The sequence below is a fragment of the Meriones unguiculatus genome, chromosome 3 (assembly GCF_030254825.1).
Source record: "Meriones unguiculatus strain TT.TT164.6M chromosome 3, Bangor_MerUng_6.1, whole genome shotgun sequence".
Classification (NCBI taxonomy): domain Eukaryota; kingdom Metazoa; phylum Chordata; class Mammalia; order Rodentia; family Muridae; genus Meriones; species Meriones unguiculatus.
The window spans coordinates 184,277,267-184,303,023 of NC_083351.1; the positions used below are offsets into that span (position 1 = coordinate 184,277,267).

General features: G+C 39.0%; 1 protein-coding gene across 4 annotated transcripts in view; it reads right to left on the bottom strand.

Moving 5' to 3' along the window:
- Positions 1 to 25,757, bottom strand: part of Astn2 (astrotactin 2) — a 995,804-nt gene that overhangs the window by 546,952 nt on the left and 423,095 nt on the right. The gene's annotated exons all lie outside the window — the stretch shown is intronic.

A 25,757-nucleotide genomic window follows, 5' to 3' on the forward strand; every position in this document is an offset into this window, starting at 1 on the left:
ACCGGCCATTATGATCTCTTTACCCCAGAGTCTCTGTGACCTTATCCCAGAGTCAGGAACAGGTTAGAGGAGTAGGGCAAGAATGACACTAATGAGGACCAGATTGTTGCATAGAGCAATGGAATGTAGCTGACATATTGCATTCTCCTTTCTTCTGCAGTGTTCTCTGAGCCATCAAGGGAGGGAGTGTAATATAGATGTCACATTTATGGATAAGCTATCCACTGATACTTGAAGAACAGGCTCATTTGAGATATACTTGCAGACTCCCAGGAAACTTCTTATTGTAGGTACACTATAAAAAAGGATGTGTATGTGTGTGTGTGTGTGTGTGTGTGTGTGTGTGTGTATGTGTGTGTGTACTCCTTTGGAGCTGGTATGACAGTTGTGACTGTGATGCCTGGCTTATTATACTGGTGCTTGGATCTAGACACTAGTCCTCAATGACTGTGTAGCAAATACTCTTAATCTCTGAGTGATTTCAACAGCCCCTGAGTCCTTTAACCCCACTCCTTGAGAAAAGCACAGTCTGGGCACTAAAAGGATGCATCAAAGGAACAGATCAGAGGCTCAGAAAGTATTAGAAGCAAAAGAAACAGTGTGAGTGTGATTATTTAACAGGAATGAGAGAGTTATAATTTAAGCAGTTTTCTTATATTTATGGTTGTGAGCCCAGCCTTTAACAGCTGAACCATCTCTCCAGCACAACAGTTTTCTTTATAACTAATGCCATCAAGGATTAGATTTCAGCAGGGCATGGTGGCACACACCTGTAATCCCTGCACTCGGAGAAGCAGAGGCAGGTGGATCTCTGTGAGTTTGAGGCCAGCCTGGTCTACAGAGTGAGTCTACAGACTACACAGAGAAACCTTGTCTCAATTAAAAAAGAAGAAAAAAAACAACAACAAAGAATTACATTTCAAAGCACTGTTCCCTCTGCAAATCCCTCTCTGCTTCAGTCTTCCCATCTGTAAAGGGAGAAGGCAGAATTCACAGATACCCAAACACCCTTCCACAAATGGTCAAACTTTGTCCCTCTTACACAGTCTGGTTTTGTTTTTTAGAGTCAGCATCTGTCCTGTTGGAGGGTGAGTGGGCTCTTGGGCGGTTGGGAGTGTGGCCTGGAGTTGTTCCGCTGAGAAACATGGCTGCAGAGAAACAGGAACTGGCAGTGTTGGGAGCTCTGCACAGACCTGCTGCTTAGACGCTGCTCAGCCAAATGGCTGTTCCACATGGGGCAGATCCCTTACTTCTTTGGGATTCAGTTCTCTACCGATGCAGTGAGACATTCTGCTGACAGCTGACCATCTTTGAGTAGGTATCTTTAACATCTGCTCTTTCTTTACAATGTCAACAAAATTTCAATCTTATTAATTTCAAAAGCATTGAAGACCAAGTGGTAAAGCTCTGTTTTAGGTGCTGGCTTTCCATTTACCCGAAGGCCTTTGAGGAAAGTTTAAATATGGATGGAAGGGTTCCCCTTGCAAACTCCTCTTCACTGGGTTTTTTTTTTTTTTTTTTTTTTGGCTTTTTCTAGCCTCATCCACTTCTGAGTGAACAATATAAATGATTAACTTCATATTAGTGACAAAGAAGAAGAAAAAAAAGCTGTAGTCGATTGAGGATGTGGAGAGAATGGGTTGTTATCACCAACAGTCTGGAAAGGATGCAGAGAGGACATCTCTGACCACAAGGAGGAATCTGAACTTGTGTACACAAGACACCAAACAGACACAGAACTGTGGTCACTCACTCCAACATTCTCTCTCTTGTCTTGCTTCCTCCATGTTTCTCAGATAGTCTGCGATGCACTGACAGCCAGAAGATTCATCCTGGTAAGGCAGAAGGAAACTGGCCTGGGAGCCAAGGCACACGAGACTAAATCTTTATCTCTCATCTGATGAACATTTTGTCTAGACTGACCACTACACTTCTTTCATTTTTTTTCTCCTTCTTTTCTACTTTTTTGTTTATCTTTTTATTCAGCTCAAAAGACACAGTTATTTAAGGAACTTAAAAGTGACTTAACTCGAATGCTGTGGAGATGCCAGAAGGCTGTGGACAAAGGGCAACCATGGCCTGTTGCTTAGTATAGAAGGTGAGGGCCCTGTTGGGGAGACCTCTCCGATCCCACAGTGGGGTTTTGACTAACAATATTAATAACAACTGATACAAACTATACAATGCTTTATGAGTTTGAGCCATCCTGGCACCTGGGCCATAAAAATATTATGTGTATTGTTCCAATTTTAGCACATGTGGTGCTGAAAACAAGTGCAGAGATTTATGTCATTTATGTGTTTGACAGTGTACATGTCTGTTCTATACACATATCTGCAGATGCCAAAAGAGTGTGTTAAAATTCCTGGATCTAAAATTACAGGCAGTTGTGAGTCTCCAGAACCGCATCTGAGAACCAAATTTAGGTAGTCTGTGCATAGTCTCTTAACTACTGAGCCATACCTCCAGCACCAAATTGGTACACTTCTTGACTTCTGTTTCCCATCAGAAAGTGGGCATGCTAAGCCAAATTTATTTATCAGAAGTAATATAGACAACAGAATAAACAACTCTATAATGCTGGGCACACAGGCATTCCTCGGTGGAAAATGATTTCATTATTCCTGGTGCTATTACTGAGCGCATCCTTGGGGCTAGGGGTCACATGGGGCTACTAAGTTTCTTCCTTGATTTGGTAACTTTCCATCTCTATGGCTACATCCCCTCTGAAATTACTGATATGATTCATGCCTTTCTTTCCCTACGTCACATGGGATTTGTCTCATCTGTGTTCTAAAGTTAAGACTTCTTCAGAATGGTTGTCTGTGGCTGTGCTTCTCTTCACTTGTTATCTAAACCAGTATGAGGAAATGAGGACTTAGAGATGAACCCACTCATTTTTCTGCCTTCAGAGACTTATGGGGTACATACATCACCAGTACAAGGTGTGGTGTGGTGTGAGTTGAAAGTAAAGGGTGTGCAAAAAGCCACTGAACCAAAGAAAGGAGCCCAGTGTGTGTACTCTCTCCTCTCTCAAGGTAAGGGAGTGCTTCTATAAGACTATGGTAGACATGGAGACTAAAAAGACACAGGGAAAGGTTATGAGCATCTGAATAGAGTTAGAATCTCTGCATGCTTGTTACTAGTTCATGCCATCCTCAAATGACCCTATGACATAGGTTCTAATGCTTAGAATGTGTTAAGTAACTGCCTTGCTAGAGGTCAAGATGCTGCAAGACTCCAAGAGGCACTCTTAGAATCCAGCAAACGTGGTTTCAGAGCCTGTGATGTAATGCTATGTCAACCTTCCATCCTCTCACACGAAGCATGAGGCTTTCAGATGGGGGGTGATATAGCAAGTCAGATCACATAAGATGTACTAACGAGGCCTCTTTGTTTCCCTGGATCAATGAGATGTTTCCTTGATGCAGTACTGCTAGACTTAACTGGTGCTTAGGAATCTTGGCTTGGTTTGGAGAATATAGGGAGCCAGAGCTTAAAATTTTTGTGTTTTAAAAATTTAATTACTTTTAAGTACTGTGTCTAGGAGCAGAGAAATGCAGTTTAAAGAAGACAGGGGCAATTGTCAAAGTGGGATTTGAACTCAACAGCTTTGTGATTTTGTAAAATCACCTGCCTCTGACCTAGATTCAGATCCCTAATTTCCAAGTTTGTCATCCCTATTCTATTCATTCACCAGTATGAGAATGCTCAATAAAATATACCATAACTATTGCCTTTAATAGCTATGATTATTGTGGGAGACACTGATTTACGCAAATGTCCCTTCATGACCATGGCTTTTCATCTTGTCCCTTTGATTATAACTTAAAAGAAAAGTTATAGGACTATTATTGAGACCACCACGTCTCTTTACTTTATCTTGCAGAAATATGATCAGGAGCTTATGCTGTTTAACGAAGAAAGAGGGAGGAAACTTAACTTGGTACTTAACTTAGATTCAGTTTCCGCAATGAGACCAATATGATTAATATTTCAACCTCAATTCACATGACCATAGAACCAGGACACCACATCATATCATAAAAGAAGAAATGGCTTAACATCACCATGTGCCCTCTGCAAATGAACATGATGACCTCACTTTGTCATCCACTGTACTTTTACAGGATCTTACAGGCTTCAGATGAGTCAATGTGGTCATCAATGGCATGACACTCCTGAGCTGTTTTCCTGTACACTGCTTGGTTGCCTCCTTCAAGCTACTTGACCCTTCTGAGATTCATTTTTCTCCTCTATGAGAAGGAGAACATGATCTCTGTCCTCTCCTATTCATGAGGAGCTGTGAGGGTAAAGTATCTGCTTAGGCTAGTCAGAGCACAGGATGATTAATAATCCAGTTGTTGCATACATGAACAAACCTCAGAAGAGCAAAATGAAACATACAAAATAAATTAAGGTTATTTGATCATTTTGCAAAAGGTTTGTTCACTCCAAACAGAAGAGAGAGAGAGGGAAACAGAGAGAAAGCAAGAAAGTGAGGTACAGACTCATTGATGTATTGCCCTCTAAAGTATTTTGTGAGTAGGAGGTCTAAGTCCTCTCCATGCATGGTCTTTGCTTGGAACATCAGTCTCTGCAGGGCTCCTGGGCCCAAAAGAGCTCAAGAAGTTAAACATTAAAAAAAACCAAGCAATCTAATTTAAAAAAATGGGATACAGAGCTAAACAGAGTATTCTCAACAGAGGAATACTGAATGGCAGAGAAGGATCTGGCTTGCTTCCATGTATGTGGACCTATCTGCATTGCCCACATGGAATGCTGGGGTTGGCTACCCAGAGGCTATTTAAGCTGTGGGCTGGCTTTCCCCAGGGTCAGACGATTGTTCAAGGTTCCTGAATAAACTGCATTGAAAAAAAATTAAAAAAATGTAAATTAAACAAACAAAATAACAAAAAAAAAAAGAAATGCTCAACCTCCCTAGTCATTTGGGAAATGCAAATCAAAACAACCCTGAGATTCCACCTCACACCCATCAGAATGGCTAAGTTCAAAAACTCAAGGGATGACACATGCTGAAGAGGATGTGGAAAAAGGGGAACCCTCCTCCACTGCTGGAGGGAATGTAACCTTGTACAACCACTTTGGAAATCAATCTGGCGCTTTCTCAGAAAATCACAATAGTGCTACCTCAAGATCCAGCCATAGTCTGAAGGGCAGAGGCTTTCAGAGGCCCTCTGTGGTAGGTTCCTAGGTTGTTTCCTGTTTTCTTCTTCTTCTGATGTCCATCCTCTTTGCCTTTCTGGATGGGGATTGGACGTTTTAGTTAGGGTCCTCTCTCTTGCTTAGTTTCTTTAGATGCACAGGTTTTAGTGGGTTTGTCCTATGTTGTATGTCTATATGAGTGAGTATATACCATGTGTGTCTTTTTGTTTCTGGGACAACTCACTCAAATCCACATTTGGCTAAGGCCGAGGATCTGGCTTGCTTCCATGTATGTGGACCTATCTGCATTGCCCCCGTGGCACGCCTGGGTTGGCTACCCAGAGGCTATTTAAGCTGTGGGCTGGCTTTCCCCGGGGTCCGAGGATTGTTCAATGTTCCTGAATAAACTGCATTGAAAAAAAAAAAAAGATCCAGCCATACATCCAGCATACATCCAAAAGATGCACAACCATACCACAAGGCACACATTCTTTAACAAAATATTTTTCTGACATATTTCCTTATATATGATGGACAATCATCATGAATTACTAAAAATCAAGCAATATGGTTCCCAGCCCCCAGTCTGGGTGCTGACAGACAGGAACCTGACTTTCCTGTGCTGCCCATTTATGGTCGGTGAGAGGTAGCATCTGCATCAGGACGCTCTACTGCACAGAGCAGAATGGGCTGCCTGATGGCCAGGTGCGTCTTACACTACTGATTGCATGGTCCTGAGGGAGACGTCTAGTGAGGCCACTTAAATCCACACCTTGTTCTCTGCTTTGTGATGGAAACCCAAACCCATTTAGAAAAGTTCTTCTAAAAGGCCATTCAACAACATAGCAAATAGGCTGCTACACACACACACACACACACACACACACACACACACACGCCTTAATCACACTATTCAAAGCGGGCCTGCAGGGAAAAGGAAGGGGAGAGAATGATGTGGAGCAATGGGCAGGCCCCCTAGAGATGGAATCAAAGTTCCAGAAAAGGCTCATGCTATTGCTAAGTGCTGTGTTTTAAACGGCTTCCAGGAGTTCCCTTCTGCTTAAAAAATCTGTCATTGTGTCTTCCACTCCATCGTGATTAAGTCTTTTGTGAGTTCATCATTGCCAACTCTGGGGAGTCTGTTTTGCCCCTAATTTAATAACTTCTATTTGCGTAACGTGTGTGTTTGCCATAGAATACACTAAGTACTTTGCACTGATTACAATCATAGTAATAATATAGTAAAGGTGAACACTTTTTCCTTATTAGAAAGAACAGGCAATTGAGTCCTGGGGAAACTGATTTGCTGGAAAATGCACCAACAGTCAAGGGCAGAGTCACGATTTTGATCCACTTCTGTCTGATTTTAATGCCTAAACTCTTTCTACCTTGTCCCTACTGCTTTTCCAAAACCAGAACAGCATACCATTAAGCCAGTGAAAGTATCAGTGCTCGCTTTTATGTCCTCTTCTTGGTAACTGAGTCAACTTTGGACTCAATGTTTGTGAAGTAAGACATTCATGAAACTTGGAGGAGTCCACATGCCTTAAATATCCTGCACTTACATGCTTACCAGGAATGAATGTTGTTGAACGTATCTTTGCAAGATTAGTCCTCTAAGCATTGAAAGAGGCCAACACCACCTTCCTGTGTTAGAAATGACGGTCTATGTGCTAGAGCTCCATGGGCCTCCATGAGCAACAACTAGTAGAAACTTCTCCTATAGTTGGCGCAAGTTTTCACAGAATGGCCAGGCTGTGGCTTCTGAGAAGAGCTTTATTCCCCACAGCAGGATTCCTTTGTCCACTCTTTGCCCACAACAAGTAGACCATGCATTATGTTTCTTTATAGTTTTGCTGTTGTTGTTCGTATTTATTTAGTTTTGGTTGACCCTACCCACATACCTTCATTTTTTTTTCCCATTTCCTAAAGACTTTATATTCTCTGGTCACATGTCACAAACAAATCAAGCTGAGGGTGAAAATTCTTCCTTTCTCACTGGCCTTCAGCATCCCTAAAGTTGCTATAAAGGTCAGTAGGTGAGAACTGCCTGCAACAGTCTTATTGAACCATAGATTTAACATGCTACACTACTGACCTGCCAGGCAAGATATGCCTGTTTATGCAATGGTGGTAATGGTTGTGAATTAATAGTCTTACCTGTCGAATGTTAAGAAAATACCAACGATTGCCCAAGTACAGGCCAGTTAATAATAAGCCTGTCATCTATCTGCTGTACAACACTCCTTGTTTCCTCCCCCCATTCCATCCCTATCTAACTGTGGCCTGCAAAACTTTGTTGATCCCCTTACTTTTTCACTTACTTCAGCATTTCTCTTTTCCTCTTGTCATAGGTCTTTGGTGTCATCTTCTCCTTGGTTTTATCTCCAAACACAGCATGAAAACTGGGACTGGAGCTTTCACACATATTAGAGTCATAGAAAATAGATTCCTCAATTTTGATGTCAAACCATGAAATCACTTTGCTGGAACCTCCATGGTGCCCTTTAGATACTTTAGCTCATTATTTCCATTCCTGAGAACACTGTCTGACATATAATTGGTGCTCACTAAACAAAAGCAGTGAATGAAATGCAGGATTTGGATTCTGTTCACTTCTTCCCACCAATCCTGTTACTACCTAATGGAAGCCACTTTCATCTGTGGCCTGTATCTTCATACTGGGCTTCCCACTGCTCTCCTTACTCCTGTCTCTATTCCTTATAGGTTTTTTTTCCTCAATAGTTGGCACTTTAATAATCACTGTAAAATATAAACTAGGCAATGCCTGACCCTCTGCTCAGCATGCTCCAGTGGTTCCAGACTGTCTTCGGGGTGGAAGCAAGACTACTAAAGGATATAACTCTCTTGGTTATGTTTTCACCCCATCTTCTAACAGTTCTTAGCTTCCAGCACACAACAGTACATTTGGAGCATTTTCCTTGTAAACGTGAGGCTCAATCTCTGCTCAAAGCCTTTTCACTTGCTCACATTTCTGCACGAATGATGGTGTCCCTGCATACATGCAAAGCTTTACATGTTCACCTACTCAACGACACCCACTTTGAATAATTAGTGAAATGAGCAACCCCATTTCCTCTTCACAGTGAACTCACACTCACACACACACACACACACAGATCCATCATCATCATCACCATCTCCTTCTAGCCTGTAATGTACTTTATTTACTATTACGTACACACACACACACACACACACACACATATATATACATATATTGTTACTCTTGTCTGACTATTGCCACAATGAATTCTGAGCTCCATGATGGCAGAGGTTTTATATTTTGTTCATTCTGTCTATATCTCTATCCTGCTTCTGCTAAGATTCTTCATAAATATCCATTGACTATTAAATAAACAAATACATGACTGAATAAAAAACACCCACAGAGTTATTCACTTTTGCTGTCAAAGCACTGAATCAATTCCTTGTGGAGATAATATGCTGTCTTTTTTTTTCTCTCTGAAGATATGAACATGTAAAAAAATCTTAGGATTCGAAAGCTATAAGGCTGTGACTCTTGAACCATATTTTCACAGCTCAATGGGAGAATTAATTAGCATGGTCATGTTTCAATAAAACATTTTTTTTTTTATTGAACTAAATATCAGCTGGCCAGTGGGGTATAGTTTGAAGCCTCTGCAATGCTAAGCAGTTGGCCTATATTTGTTTCATGGTGAGTTCCAATATATAATGCAGTGCCTCTGATGATATTGTCATGGGGAAAAATTCAATGAAAGGAAATGCATACCAAAATATAATTCTGTTATTTTTTCTTTCACAGCACTAACTGAACTTGTTGCAGAGTGACCATGTCATATATCTGAGTTCTCCAGCCACTGGCCACATTTGGTGACACAACACTTCAAACACAGAAATTCAGCCAATGGTCTGAATCTTTTAATTTTATTTTACTGCAATGAATTTGTATTGTAATTTAAATGTCACTGGTGTCTACTAGCTACCACCACACAGTGGGACTCTATCATAATCCTTCTTCTGATTCAAGACCCATTTTTGTCCTTCTCTCTCACTACTCTAAAAGCCTTTTGTGATGGCCAGAACTCATGGTAACTATGCTTTTCTTCATGATCCTTCATGCTTATTTCATTCACTCCATGTTTTTATTACTGCTGTAATAATAAAGTTTGCTTTGGTTTACATTCAAGGCTCATGTGCTAAGTGCTTAACGCACTTGATCCAGTTTAATCCTCATAATTATCCTCCAAGGGCTGTTTATCTTATTACTTCTGTTTCATTGGAAGGGAAAACAGGAGTACAGGAAGGGTTCTCAATGCATCCAAATACTGCAGACGAGAATGAATGGGGCTGGGATTGACTTCTGGTCATTTAGATGCACATCACACATTCTAGATCATCACACCTTTATTAAATGCAGAAATTTGTGTTGGTCCCATTTACTTGTGTAAACCCTTTAATATAAAGTTCTACTAATATATTTTGATGACTTCCTTTACTGTTTTAAAGAACAAGGCATAAGCAATGGTTAGTAGTTGAATAAATTTTTTAGATATACTTGGATAAAATTAAACAGTATCTAAATTAAGTCAAAAGGCTATATATGTATGATACTACCTTTAATCATGCCAAAATAGGTGTCTGAGCTGTGTCTCCAAGATCATGAGTCCCTGTTCATCTTTGTCCTATATTCGCTAAAGAAAAAGAACACCAAAGCATTTGCTTTCTGCAGGATTTTAATGTAATTAAAGAGCTGAAGAGAAAAAAAATGACATGTTCAAGGATATATCATGAGATATTTGCAAATATGAGTGAATTTCATGAGACTGATCTTTAAATCAAGTATGTAATCTCATGTGCATTAATTCTAGTATTTATTATTAGAAATTAAGGGAATGATACATAGTGACATGGGTTTGGAGATAAAGCAGCGAACAATGAAGATAGAGTTGTGACATTTACACAACATGCATTTCCTTGGACAACTGGTAATTAAACACATAACAATACAAATAAATGCATTACAAGTTGTAATTGCTTTTGATAAGATGGGTTTGTGGTTCAGAGAATATTCTCTGATGCCAGACTTTGGAGTAAAATCTAGACTCTACCGATAACTTCAGGAAAAAAATGAATTACTTGTGATTTAATGTCTTTAGTTGTAAAAATAATAGTATGTCCTTATATCAATTCAAATACATTTTCATGCATAATATTCTTGACATGAAGCCTCAGGTGACAGTTGCTTGTACAGTTCAGTGATTATTGGCAGCATTTTCTTAATAGATATATACCAGCATATATGTTAAGTTCTGGTATGACCATTGTATGATTGCATGATTGTATCTAAATGATGTGGCTATTAAAATATTAAATGAGATATCTATGAAGGACTTAGAAGAGTCTAGGATGCATAGTTACTTCTACCTCTGTGTGCGCTGCACCCCAATTAGGAAGGAAAACAAAATACTAGAGCACGCATCATAGGAAGAATAACCTTGTCTGGGAAGAGTGCATCTTTGAGGAAGTGACATTAAGCTGAATTGCAAAGAATGATCTGAGTGAAGCAACTAAATAAGAGCACATATAAAAGTGAAGGTTGTGAAAGGCACACAGTTCTGGGCAGAAAGAGTAGCACCTGACAGCTTCTGTTATGTTAATAAACATAAGTCACCCAGAACTGGCAGGTATGGAACACTTTGCAGCATAGCTTTGTATCCTAGTACCCATCTATCTCAAGGCATCAACCATTGTCACCCATTTCCAAACTTCTGTTAATAAACCCATTAATATAAAATTCTACTAATATATTTAGATGACAGCCTTTACTGTTTTAAATGATAGGGCATAAGCATTTGTCAGCACTTGAATAAAGTTTTTAGATATACCTGATAAAATTAAACAGTATCTAGTTTAAGTCAAAAGGTTATATATGTGTGATATTACTTTTAATCATGTCAACGTAGCTGTCAGAGATATTGCAAGCCACCTTCTCATTTGCTACTTTGCAATGTAAAATTTAACATTTTTCAAGTTCTGTGGCAACATTGTCTTGATTTCAGTGATGCTGGCCAATGTTTTCTAAGGAAAAGTTTTCACAGTCTCTTTGTAGAACACCGTAACCTTCTTGTCCTCAATTTCTGAACAGTCAGGCTTGTTCCATGCTGTTGCAGCCTCTCTAAAATTCCATGACCTCATCTTTGACCCAGCTCACACCTTTTAAAAAGACCACAATCCTCTTGCACAACATAACATTTCACAAAACTTTCAAACCAAATACAGTAAGAGAACCAAGCAAAGATATAAAATAGTTTCTCTATAATTCATAAATGCTTGAACAGACTTATTCCTTAGTTCTGCCTCTCCGCTCCCCACCGTGCTTAATCCAATTGGGTCCTTTTATTTTTTCAAGTCAACTTATTTTGTAAGTTCTTTGTTCAACAGATCCATGTCCACCTCTGAGAATTCTCTGCAAATACCTACGAAAAGGAAAATGCCATGGTGTCTCCTTCTTTTCAGGGCTAAGTAAACTCTCTTGCACAGTAGTTTATCAAAAATGGTAGTTCATCATTCAGCCTTGGTTCAAATTCCAGTAGTGATGCTCAGCAAATATGTCAATCAACTCTTTTAAGCTAAAGCTTTGTATATGGAGAATGGAAGTAATAGTTATACAGAATTGTGCTTATGGAGAGCAAGATAATTATGTATAAAGTCTTACAAAGTTGCTCCATTAACAATGTATACACAGATATAGCCCATGGCAGTTCAGTGTCCAAGTGGGTTACATAGTAATGGGAAGAGGGACTGCCTCTAACATAATCTGATTGGCCTGCTCTTTGATCACCTCCCCCTGAGGGGGGAGCAACCTTACCAGGCTACAGAAGATGACAATGCAGCCACTTCTGATGAGAACTGATAGACTAAGATCAGAAAGGAGAGGAGAACCTCCCCTATCAGTGGACTTGGGGAGTGGCATGCATGCAGAAAAGGGAGGAAGGGTGGGGTCGGGAGGGGAGGAAGAAGGGACTTATGGGGGATACAAAATGAATAAAGTGTAATTAATAATAATAATAATAATAATAATAATAATAATAATAATGATGAACAAAAAACCAAAACCAAAAACAAACAAAAATAATGTATACATAATAAATTGCAAATTCTACCACTGTTATTTTAGTATTCGTGTATCTCTTGGTGTCTCACCAAAAACTTACCATTACCCCTCTTAACCATGTGTCTGCCATTGTCTACCATCCCCATCTGCTACTCACAGATAACAAACCTGAATGAAACGGCCTGATCTGAGGAGAGAAAAAGCCTTTATGACCAATTCATTTCATGAATTGAAAACAGAACTATCGTGGCTGTTGTTTCAATGCTTTTTTTTAATCGAAAATTGTTTTAAAAGCTGTTTTCCATTATCTTGCATGCCTAAATAAAAAAGTTAATGATAATAAACTAATGCATAGTTTAACAAATTGTGTTTGATCAAGGATCTAATGAGGATCATGGACAAAGAATGGTAAATTAGAGAGCATTACATATTCTAAGGGTCAGGGTGATGTTTCATGGAGTATTAGCCACTGAACTAATTCTGCACTCATGGGCAGCTTACTTGTTTTATTTGAGTTCATAGAAAAATTGGCTGTGTCCAGCTCATGAAAGGCAATTTTCAGAACAAAATTAACTTGATACACCTCAAGTTAAGGCATACATACATTAGCCAGAATATCTTCAGCAACGCCCTGCCTACTATTATCCACGGTGCTGACACCTGACTTAGCATCCAACTCATTGACCAAAGCCTCAGCACTTACAATTGAAATTGATACCACAAAAGTATATCCATCCATCCATCCATCCATCCATCCATCCATCCATCCATCTATCCATCCATCCATCCATCTGAAGATTCATTCATACATTCAAGACAAGAAATACAGGTCCAGGAACTGTTCCATTCTTATACAGCAATTGATAAGATGAGTAAAAGCCAAGTATTTCTAAAATATTTATTTGTGTTGTAGACTCTCTTCCCCAGTCTGTGTCAATGTTAACACCCATTATTATGTCTTGGCTGATTTAGCTGTTGTATATCATACGCATACTGCCCCACATCAACATATATGATACAAGGCCTACAAATCTCAATGTTACTGTCTCTTTCAAATCAGGAACATTATCCATCTTTGAGAAGTCTTAGACGTTAGTTTTATGAAGTCCTTTTGATCCTTTGTACTTTTTAAAGACAGGGCCCAAAATAATCAACATACTCTATAAACATTAGAAAATTTCAGTACAATCCAAGAGCTTTATGATATAACTACATACACTGTTATCATTTTAGATTCTATTTCAAATAAAAAATGGCTGTTGAATACATGAAAATAAATGGGGTATAATGGAAGAGTGTGAGTGAAGTTCATCTCAGTTGTCCAAAGCAGATTCCATTTGCCACAATTGCCGTTTATAAATTGTTTCAATCATACTTATGTTCTAAGTTATTAGTTCTTAGAAGGTCATAGAGACATGAACGCCAAGCTGGAAAGTATCTTAGGAATTATGTAGTGTTGTAATTTGTATCATGCTACTAATTTACTGTATGACATTGGCAAACTTATTGGACCTTTTGTGTCCCTTATTTTTCTCATGAGATCAGATTTTATGATGTCCAGAGACAATTATTACATTAAAATACATTCTCATTGAACACTTTGCTAAAGATGAGGAATATTTAGCAAAGAATATAACATGTATTCACAGAATATAACATATTTTAAGGGCAAATCACAAATTTGTATCAAGCCTGGTAATATGATTGGGAGTCTATGATGTTTTTTTTTCTAAATTTTTTTAATTTTACTTTTATTAATTACATTTTATTCACTGTGTATCTCAGCTGTAGCCCCATCCCCTCCCATTCCCACCCTCACTTTCTCTTCTTCTCCTATGCCCCTCTCCCAGTCCAATGATAGGGGAGGTAATCCTCCCCTTCCATCTGACCCTAGTCTATCAGGTCTCAACAGGAGTGGCTTCTTTGTCTTCCTCTGTGGACGGGTAAGGCTGTCCACATCATAGATTCAAGATTTATTTTCTTAAGAAAGTTAATCATTAAGCATTTACTCCTGTAACACTGTGGGATGTAAACAGACTAAACAAGGACTGAGACAAAGAAATGCTTAGTCTAGATATGAACATGTCAAAGCATGGCATTATGTTCCTTTCCAAAAAAGACAGTTCTTACTCTTCATCTATCTGACGACAGAAAATAACCCTCAAGCCACTGCTAATGGTTGAGATGAACAGGCTATGACACTCAAGAACATCATAATTGATAATGATTTGTGGTGAAACAACTTTATTAAAGTTCTACATCTATATAAAATGTTACATTTTATATGTAAAAGATATGTTAAATAGATGGATCCTAAATAGATGGATCTATAGTGATAGGAGAAAAGTAATTATTAGTCACATATTCATTGTTCAAGCATTTGGCAAACCAGAATAAAAATATACTATATGCTTGAGTCAGAACCTGTTATATTGACTTCCTTTTCTATTTGTAGAGTTGTGGCTCAAACACTTAGCATATAAATGCCTCCTTTCATTGTAACTGTAAAATATGAGAATAATTTCTAATTTTCATCATGTATTAAGATAAGAGCCAGGATCAGTGGCACATGCCTGTAATCACAGTACTCTGGGAGGCAGAGACAGGTCAATCTCTATCAGTTTAAGACAAGCCTGGTCCACAAAGCAAGTCCATGACAGTGAAGGCTACATAGAGAAACCCTGTCTCAAAAAACCAAAAACCAAATACCAAAAAGAAAAAAAATAAGAAGGAAAGCAAAAGTATTGAAGTAGTGAAGTGCCTGATAGATGAGATTATTCATTATATGTTACCCTTACTTTTGCAATGAGTCTTTGATTATAGGATCTTCATAAAATGTTTATATTTACTTAAACAATGGGTAACAATATTTTTTTCTTTATAAAGAAAAAAAATAAGATAGTATTTTACGTCTTTGAATTAGCATCTATTACAATAGGGAGAGATAAAATAAGCTAGATATTCTTATGCATTGGCATTTTACTTGTTACTTATATTATTTTTAATCATACAAAATTAAAAACATCACAGACTTTCCTTGTTTTTAATTGCTGAATAATATTCCATTGTGTAAATGTACCATAATTTCTGTATCCATTCCTCAACTGAAGAACATCTGGGTTGTTTCCAGTTTCTGGCTATTAAGAATAAAGCTGCTAGGAACATGGTTGAGCAAATGTCCTTGTTGTGTACTTGAGCATCTTTTGGATATATTCCTAGGAATGGTATAGCTGGATCTTGAGGTGGCACTATTCCTAATTGTCTGAGAAAGTGTCAGACTGATTTCTAAAGTGGTTGCACAAGTTTACATTTCCACCAGCAATGGAAGAGTGCTCCCCTTTCTCCATAGCCTCTCCAGCTTGTGTTGTCACTTGAGATTTTGATCATAGCCATTCTGATGGGTGTAAGGTGAAATCTTGGAGTTGTTTTGATTTTGCAATTCCCTGATGACTAAGGATGTTGAGCATTCCTTTAACTGTTTCTCTGCCATTCGATAATCCTCTATTAAGAATTCTCTGTCACTAAACATTAAGCTTTATATTTGAACAAACTGTTAATAAAATATGTTATCAATATTTTAAATTTGTAATAGAAAGGCATCAGAGAACACAGGTAGGTCAAAGGAAATCAAGATATTTTGGTACAACAGTAATATAAATGTTTTTGTAACATGAGTAATGAAAATAAATATTGGCTTAGTAATTTAAAAAAAGAATTCTCTGTTTAGTTCTGTACCCCATTTTATAATTGGATTACTTGATTTGTTGCTGTTTAACTCCTTCAGATCTTTATATATTCTGGATAAGACCTGGAGGGAACGGGAGATCCACAAGGAGAGCAACAGAACCAGAAAAACTGGACCCAGGGGTCTTTTCTGAGACTGATACTCCAACCAAGTACCATGCATGGAGATAACTTAGAACCCCTGCACAGAAGTAGCCCATGGCAGCTCAGTGTCCAAGAGGGTTCCCCAATAATAGAACAGGGACTGTCTCTGATATGAACTCATGGGCTGGCTCTTTAATCACCTCCACCTGAGGGGGGGGGGGGCGCAGCCTTACCCGTCCACAGAGGAAGACAAAGAAGCCACTCCTGTTGAGACCTGATAGGCTAGGGTCAGATGGAAGGGGAGGATTACCTCCCCTATCATTGGACTGGGAGAGGGGCATAGGAGAAGAAGAGAAAGTGAGGGTGGGAATGGGAGGGGATGGGGCTACAGCTGAGATACACAGTGAATAAAATGTAATTAATAAAAGTAAAATTTAAAAAAATTTAGAAAAAAACATCATAGACTCCCAATCATATTACCATATCAACTATGATGTTCTTGAGTGTCATAGCCTGCTCATCTCAACCATTAGCAGTGGCTTGAGGGTTATTTTCTGTCGTCAGATAGATGAAGAGTAAGAACTGTCTTTTTTGGAAAGGAACATAATGCCATGCTTTGACATGTTCATATCTAGACTAAGCATTTCTTTGTCTCAGTCCTTGTTTAGTCTGTTTACATCCCACAGTGTTACAGGAGTAAATGCTTAATGATTAACTTTCTTAAGAAAATAAATCTTGAATCTATGATGTTTACCAACTTTCTTGGTTTAATATCTCCAGCCTATTCAACTTGCAGGTTAACCATATGATAGTATTGAGCAAATAGTTTGGCATAGTTGCTAACAATGAACTCCCACAAACCCACATAAGCTGTTTTTAGGATCTCACCCTATGTCATTCCTGTAGGTGGCACTAACAGTTGAAATCCCTGGATGAATAAAGCTGACCCAGGCAAGGACATACAACTAGGAAAGTACATTTTATGTACCATGGTCCTTACTTTTTCTCCAGGTAGAGCATATTTCTCATTACTTCTGCTTTCCCTGACAGTTGAAAGTGATGATCATTTTTTTTTTTTTTATCAAAACTTACATGTAATCTCTGAGACATGAGGAACAAGGCTCGTCACCATGACTCTGCTCAGATCCATGGACTAATTTATACAAGAAAGGGTTTCTTATGATTTTAAAGGATGTTTATATTATTTATTTTTATTTTCCATTTTATTTTTTATTTTTAATTTATATGTTACATCCCAATTATAGACCCCTCACTCTTGCCCTCCTGGACCCACTCTCCCACTCTCCTTATCCCCCACCTCCTTCTCTTCAGAAAGGGGAGCCCCTGCACCAACCCATCCCAGCACATCAAGTCAGGACTGAGCTCATCCTCATTCACTAAGGGCAGGCAAGCTAACCTTGGTAGGGGAAAATAATTGAAAAGCAGGCAACAGCACCCACTCAACTTACTAGGGCATCCACATAAAGATAAACTGTCCATCAGTTACATATATGTAGGGGGCCTATGTATAGCACATGTATGCTTTTGGTTGGTGCTTCTGTCTCTGTAAGTCTCCATGGGCCTAGGTTATTTGACTGTTTTGGTCTTCATTCTTGTCCCTTTGGGGCCTTTCTATTTTCCCCTTCCCTACTCTTCCACAGGACTCCAGTACCTCCATGCTTGACTGTGAGTCTAAGCATTTTATTTGATCATGTGCTGGGTAGGGCCTCTTAGAGGACATTTATACTAGGCTTCTGTCTGTAAACATAGAAGAGTATTGAGAGGGCTTAGAGAAAAAAGGGAAACCAAGGGCAGGGTCACCTCTGACACAAGTTAGAAACCTGCCATAGGGTATGCCCAGGGAGGATATGGGGATGACTCTAGCTGAACCTCCCAGCAGTGGGGAACATGGGGCCTGAGAAGGCCACCTTCTAGCCAAGCAGGACTTATCGTGGTGGATGGGGGCGGGGGACAGTGATCCACCTACAAAACCTTCAACCCAAAATTTACTTTACCCGCAAGATGTGCAGAGATAAAGCTAGAGACTAAGGGAATGTCCAACCATTTCATGGCCCAACCTGAGACCCACCCCATGGAAGAAAACAAACCTGTGACACCATAAATGATGTTTAGATTATGATTATTATGATTATTATTTTAGATTTCCATACATGTACATTATATGCCTTGATCAAATCCACCCCCACTTTCAATTTCTTTTCTATCCCTTCACACATATACCCTTCCCAACTTCTGCTCTTTTTTTTTAAACCTACTGAGTCCACTTAGTTGTGCCTGTGTGTACACAGCTTATTTAAAGGAAGCTAGACTACTTCTTCTGGATCTAAAGTAGAACATATATAGTGCAGAGGAATGGTTTGATTTTTCAATGATTACTTTCAAATTATTATTCTTGCTGGAATAATTTATGCATAGGTTCAGAAGCTCTTTTGCAAAGTTGGATGTCTCTGAACAGATGGGGTTAAATAGAAAAGCCATTTTCCTTGATTCAGTATCCAATAGCATTACTAAAATGTGCTGTTTATTCATAAAATATTTACATACTTTAGAAAGATAATTATCAATCAATTTTGTGACAGTAGGCATAGGACTCAGTGTTTTTTGCATGCTAGGGGTATGCTCTACCACTGAACTACATTCCTGGACGGAATAAGCATTTTATAAACCTGCTTCATATTATTTCCCCAAGCTGTCCCCTGCTACTTCTTTATTTCCTTTATTTATTAATTTTCTTTATTTCTTTATTTCTACTTACATTCAGTGTATTTCTAGGTGTGAGCCCAACTCTAGTATTTTGTGTTCTCTGACTCTTATACACTTTCTTCTGCCTATTTTAATGCTGACTTCTCTGCTAAGGCACTCTTCCTATATATACTCCCCACTGATTCTCCAAGGCTGAGCTAAAAGGTCATCTTTCTCTCGACACCTCATTTCTGGAAATCCCCATCTCCAATGCATTTCTCACTGTTCTCCAGGAAGGAAGTACTGGGTTAATGTATTGTTCTTGATTTATGACACACTACATTTTTTATAATAGCTATATTATCAGATTCTTTTTTATCCTTGTAAGAATGTAAAATCTACAAAGAAAAGAACACTGTCCAATTTATCTGTGATTTCCCATAGCTCCTAACACATAGACTTATGAGCGAGGAATTAAGAAAATCTGGCTTGAATTGAATCTAACGAATTGAACTAAATTTTCCAAAATGGGTTTGAGTCAAGCCCCGTGAAAATATGCTCAGTTCTCGGTTGCGATCTCTCGCTTGCACATATCCCCATCCAGTTATGCCTTGAGCGGTTTGTAAGAAACTTTGCTGGGCACTGGGATGGGGAGGATATTGGGATAAACCGATTTGAGATCCGGACTTAGGAATTTAAGTTCTAGGAGGCAGGGCAAATTTTAAACAATCACGGAGTTTTAATCAACAAAGAACACTAATAATTACTGAACTCACTCATTTGACAGAGAGAAAATGAGAGACAATTCACTGAGTGTAGTTTAGGGAAGTTGGTGATTATAGGGTAGAAAACACTTGGCCTCAGAAGACAAACTCTGACTACAACCAAAGACCTTGTAAGGGATGTAGGAAGAAAAACTGTGAGCGAGTTTGTGCAGTGAGAGCAATACAAAGAGGTGCTCTCCAGGATAGGGTGGCTTGGGAAGATGAGATGCGATGATCTTGGTTCATGTGACTGGTTACTGAATAATTTTTGTTGAGCTATTTTTCAAAACCTTGCAAATATTTAGTTTGAATTCTTGTGTAGGCAGATGTAGAGAAAAGACTATAATAGTTGCCTATAAGTGGTTCGGGAAACACAAGGAAGGAAGCACTTCCTTTTTTCTCCTATTGAATAGCAGGCAACATAATGAACTGTAATGATAGATGAAGGGAACACATATCTTGATTCCCGTTTTTTTCCTCTTACAAATTTTACATCTTGGTGATAGATCTGGACAAAAATGAGTGTTGTTTTAGCAGAGAAGCAATGATAAGGACACATGAAATCATCAAAGTTTATAACTACACAAAATAGGACTCTTTCATTGGGTCTCAAACAGAAAAGGGCTCATGAGGACATGTGATGAGAAATGTGCCTTGAATGAATATGAACTAGAGAAATGCTGCCAACAGTGTCACAACAAATGAAGAAAGATGTTAAAATTACTAAAACAAACAAAGAAACAAACAGCTCAAGAAAGGAAGGGGATATGTGAGGGTCTAGTGCCTTCAAAGGACTAAATGAGGCTGAGGTTATGGAAGCAAACATGGTTTTGAATAACCCTGTCACTGAATACGGCATCTAGACTTTACTGAGTAGGCTGAACATAAAGATTATCCAGAAAGAGGAATTATTGCAACGTCGCCACATCAGGGCAGTCCCTGGGTGGGGAGCATCAACAACAGCCATCTGTGCGCTTAAAATGCAGAACCCGAGGCTCCATGCCTCTTACCTAAAGAGCTTGAAAATAACTAGATTAGGGCGCAGGGCTCTGGAAATAAATCTTGGTTCTTCCAGCAGAAGGCTAGAACCTTGATCTTGTTGTTTGTCATTTCAGGCATCAATACTCACAGCTGTAAAGCTGAGATGGTCTTGATGAATTCTCTACATGCTTCCAACTCTAAGATTTGTGTGTGTATGTATGTGTGTGTGTGTGTGTGTGTGTGTGTGTGTGTGTGTGTATGTGTGTGTGAAGGGGGAGAGGAAAGCTCATTTCTATGATAGAACCTACAACTTATGTACTTACTATCTTAGCCATTTAAACATTAATCGTTTGAAAAATTTATGTGCTGATATAACAAGTCTTTGTCAAATTCAACCCCACTCCCTCATTTTAACTCTTAAAATATTTCCTACTACTTTCTAACTTCATGTGTTGTCATATAAATCCCCTGAGTCCACTTAATGTTAGCAGGATGTGCATGGATGTGCAGACATGTACTGCAGCATGAGCAGCCTCTGGGCAGCTGCAAACAAAGAAAGCCAACGCTCCCTCCGTTTTCAACTGTCTGAAGAGACTGTGTAAGAACTGCATCAGTAGTCCAAAAAGTATCCATTGATGGAACCATGCACAGGCTGTGAAAAGGAGTTGCAACAGGCTCTTCACTAGACTAAAGCATGAGGATTTAAAGCCAGACCCCAGCCCTACCCTAAAGAGATCGAACAGTTCACTTGCTGAAAGACTCTTCTTAGCTTCTAGCTTTGCCCTTCTGAGAAGCAGAGGACTGAAGCTTCTCCAGACTACAGTGACTCCACAGAGCACAGTGACCCCTGTCTTCTGCCATATCGTCTGTATAAAGGGGTTCAGTTTGCAGTTTCAAAGCAAAGAGGTTAACACAAACAGTGACAGTCAAGAGACTGAGGTGTAGCTGAGTTTCTAGAGTCCTTTGTAACTTTGGCAGTCCCTTCTTTTATCAGCTCCCTGTTTTCCTATTTGTAGATAAAAAAACAAAACAAAAAAACTGTCATGTACTGAATACCATTTGTAATGTTGTATTGGTCATGCATTATCTATTCATTTTGAGTAATATAGCATCTCTTAGGCTTGTATACAGTATATATACTATTGAATAAAAATTTCTGTATCTGTTCAAGACTCCTCTTTGAATCATGTACCTGTAGTGAATTATTATGTTATTTTGGCTTCCATTTTGAATGTTAGTTTACTTATTTTTATATATGAAGCAAAATTCACTCACTTTGACACAGTTTATAGTTGACCCTCTCCTAAGTCCTCAATAAGATTGATTCAGACATTGGACAGATACCCAGATATGAGGAATCATCCAGGAGATGGCTGCAGAGCCATTAGACACAGAGAGCAGCAACCATATGGTTCAGGACAATGAGCAGAGTTCAGAACTTGGAGGCACCTTCTCTACCAGCAGACTAAGATCTGCATCTATCTTTGGGCCAATAGCTTTAAACAGTTCAAACACTTAATGATGAATTTAAAGTACCCAAATACTATTTACCAATATACACAGCTACTTGTCCTACCCTAACATCATTGCATCCTGTTTGCAATGAGGGACCACAGGAAAGCTAGCCTCCTGACATATCATATACTTCCTATTCATAATTCTTATGCAGTAAGCCATTGATTTTATTTCCTGTTTGTGGCATAAAGAATTTCTGGCCTTTTTTTCTTGAAAGAAAAATTCTCACCTTCATATGGAACAACAAGAAACCCAGAATTGCTAAAACAATTCTCTACAGTAAAAGATATTGAGGAGGTATCTCTGTTCCTGATCTCAAGCTGTACTATAGAGCAACAATACTAACAACTGCATGGTACCAGCATAGAAACAGACTGGTGGATCAAGGGAATTGAATAGAAGACCCTGACATAAATCCACACACTTAAGGACACCTGATTTTTGACAAAGATGCCAAAACCATGCAATGGAAAAAAGACTGCATCTTCAACAAATGGTGCTGGTCTAACTGGATGTCTATGTGTAGAAAAATGCAAATAAACCCATACTTATCACTCTGCACAAAACTAAAGTCCAAGTGGATTAAAGACCTCAACATAAAACCAGACACACTAAACCGCTTAGAAGAAAAAGTGTGGAAGATCCTTGAACTCATTGGCACAGGAGACAACTTCCTGAAGAGAACACCAACAGCACAGGTTCTATGAGCAAGAATCAATAAATGGGACCTCATGAAACTGAAAAGCTTCTGTAAAGCAAAAGACACTGTCCTCAGAACAAAACGACAGCCTACAGATTGGGAAAGGATCTTCATCAACCCTATATCTGACAGAGGACTAATATTCAGTATATGTAAAGAACTAAAGAAGTTAAACAGAAAATAAATCAAGTAATCCAATTAAAAAATGGAATACAGAGCTAAACAGAGAATTCTCAATAGAGGAATATGGAATGGCAGAGAAACACTTAAAGAAATGCTCAATCTCATTAAGCATCAGGGAAATGCAAATCAAAACAGCCCTAAGATTTCACCTTACACCCATCAGAATGGCTAAGATCAAAAACAAAAGAGACAACACATGCTGGAGAGGTTGTGGAGAAAGGGGAACCCTCCTCTACTGCTGGTGGGAATATAAACTTGTACAACCACTCTGGAAAGCAATCTGGCGCTTTCTCAGACAACTATGAACAGCACTTCCTCAAGATCCAGCTATACCACTCCTAGGCATATACCCAAAAGAGTCTCAAGTACACAATAAGGACATTTGCTCAATCATGTTTGTAGCAGCCTTATTTGTAATAGCCAGAAGCTGGAAACAGCCCAGATGCCCCTCAGTGGAGGAATGGATGCACAAATTGTGGTATATCTACACAACGGAATATTACTCAGCAATAAAAAACAAGGAAACCATGAAATTTGCAAGTAAATGGTGGGATCTAGAAAAGATCATCCTGACTGAGCTATCCCAGAAGCAGAAAGATGCACACAGTATATACTCACTCATATAGCACATAATAAAGGATAAACCTACTAAAATCTGTACACCTAAAGAAACTAATCAAGAGGGAGGACTCTTGCTAAAATGCTCAATTCCTATCCAGAAAGGCAAAGAGGATGGACATCAGAAGCAGCAGAAAAGAGGGAACAAGTCAGGAGCCTGACACAGAGGACCTCTGAAAGGCTCTGCCCTGTGGACTATCAATGCAGATGCTGAGACTTAAGGCAACCTTTGCGCAGAATGCAGGAATCTTAGGAAAGAAGTGGGAAACAGTAAGATCTGGAGAGGACAGGAACTCCACAAGGAGAGCAACAGGACTAAAAAATCTGAGCACAGGGGTCTTTGCTGAGACTGATACTCCAACCAAGGACTATGCATGGAGATAACCTAAGACCCCTGAACAGATGTAGCCCATGACAGTTCAGTATCCAAGTGGGTTCCATTGTAATAGGAACAGGGACTGTCTCTGACTTGAACTGATTGGCCTGCTCTTTAATTACCTCCCCCTGAGGGGGAAGCATCATTACCAGGCCACAGAAGAAGACAATACAGCCACTCCTGATGAGACCTAGTAGACTAGGATCAGAAGGAAAAAAAAGAAGACCTCCCCTATCAGTGGATTTGGGCAGGGGCAAGCATGCAGAGGGTAGAGTAAGGGAGGGATTGGGATGGGAGAAGGGAGGGAACCACAGGGGGGATACAAAGTGAATAAAGTGTAATTAATAAAGAATAAAAAAAAGAAAATGAAAAAAATGTAAAAAAAAAAAGAATTTGTGGCTTTCACCTGAAGAATATATAGCAACCCCAAGCTATGTTTTCCATAAGACTGTAGGAAAGTGCAAAGTTGAGAGCAATTGTCAGGCAGGAAGGATGTAGACAGATCAGACAAAAGCCATGGGGGTGGGGCATCTGCCAGTATAAGTAAGTTTCTTTTATGAGATACCTCAGCATCATTCTATTCATTATATAAAGTGTGAAGGTACACTGGAGAGGGGCCACCCAGGTCCCTTTCTTTTCTCAGGAGGATAGGACTACTAGCTGCTATGTATAGAGCATCAACAGTCAGCAGATCTCAAGAGCAAAGCCAAGTGTTCATTCTCTACTCCTGTGTAATATGTGGCAATTTCCTTAGACTAATAACCACAAATATGCTCTTTATACCTCTCACCCAACCCTGACCTCCCACGGCATGCCTGACTCAGGAAATGGTAACTGGATTCATCCCACCATTCAGACTGGAAAATTTGCAATCATCTTTGACTGCATTCCATTTCTCACACCTCATATCTAATAACAAATGCTGTCAAGCCTATACTAAAGTCATCCAGCATCTGTTAATATCTCACTATTTTCTTCCATTCATCTCATGGTCTAAGCTATTACCAACTCTTGCCTAGATTATAGTCATATCATGTTTTGACATCTCAGAAAAATTTTCTCACACCGTAGCCAGAGTGGATCAGTTAAAGTATTGGCCAGAACCCATGCTTACAGGCTCCTTTGCTCAGAAACATTCAATGACTTTCATTTCACTAAAGGTTCGTATCCTATGCAAAGTCTGACCTACCTTTATACCCACAAATACAAACTCGCACTGTACTCCGTATTCTTCCCTTCCCTCTACCCACCTGGGACTCCCTACCAGTGTCCATCACATGACTTATTTGTGAGTTTCTGTTGCAAAGGATTGGTGCATGCAGGACCTTCTATTTAGAAGACTTTTTACCAGAGTGACATGGTTTCATCCATTCTCATTGTGAGGTGTCTGCTCAGATAACACCTTCCCAGAGAGCCTTGCTGTCTACAGTGATTAAGTTCCCCTTTCCTTCAAGTTTAACAGTGCATAGACTTTGACATCTAGCTATCCCTCCCTACATGTGTATCTATTTGTATAGGTCTATCTATATCTATTTCTATTTATACCTATGTCTATTAATGTTTGTCTCATAGCATTGCCCAATAGACCTTTCTAAAGTTCCTTATGTGTGCTGTATAAGAAGGTAGTCATTAGTCATATAGAGTCATGGAATTCTTGAAATTTGGCTAATGTGACTGAGGATATAAATATTTAACATTATTTTATTTTCATTAATTTAAAATAGACATACATAAGTTTGGTCTACCATATGAGACTGCAGATTGGGTGTTCTTTTTTACACTCATATGTAGATTACATTAGGC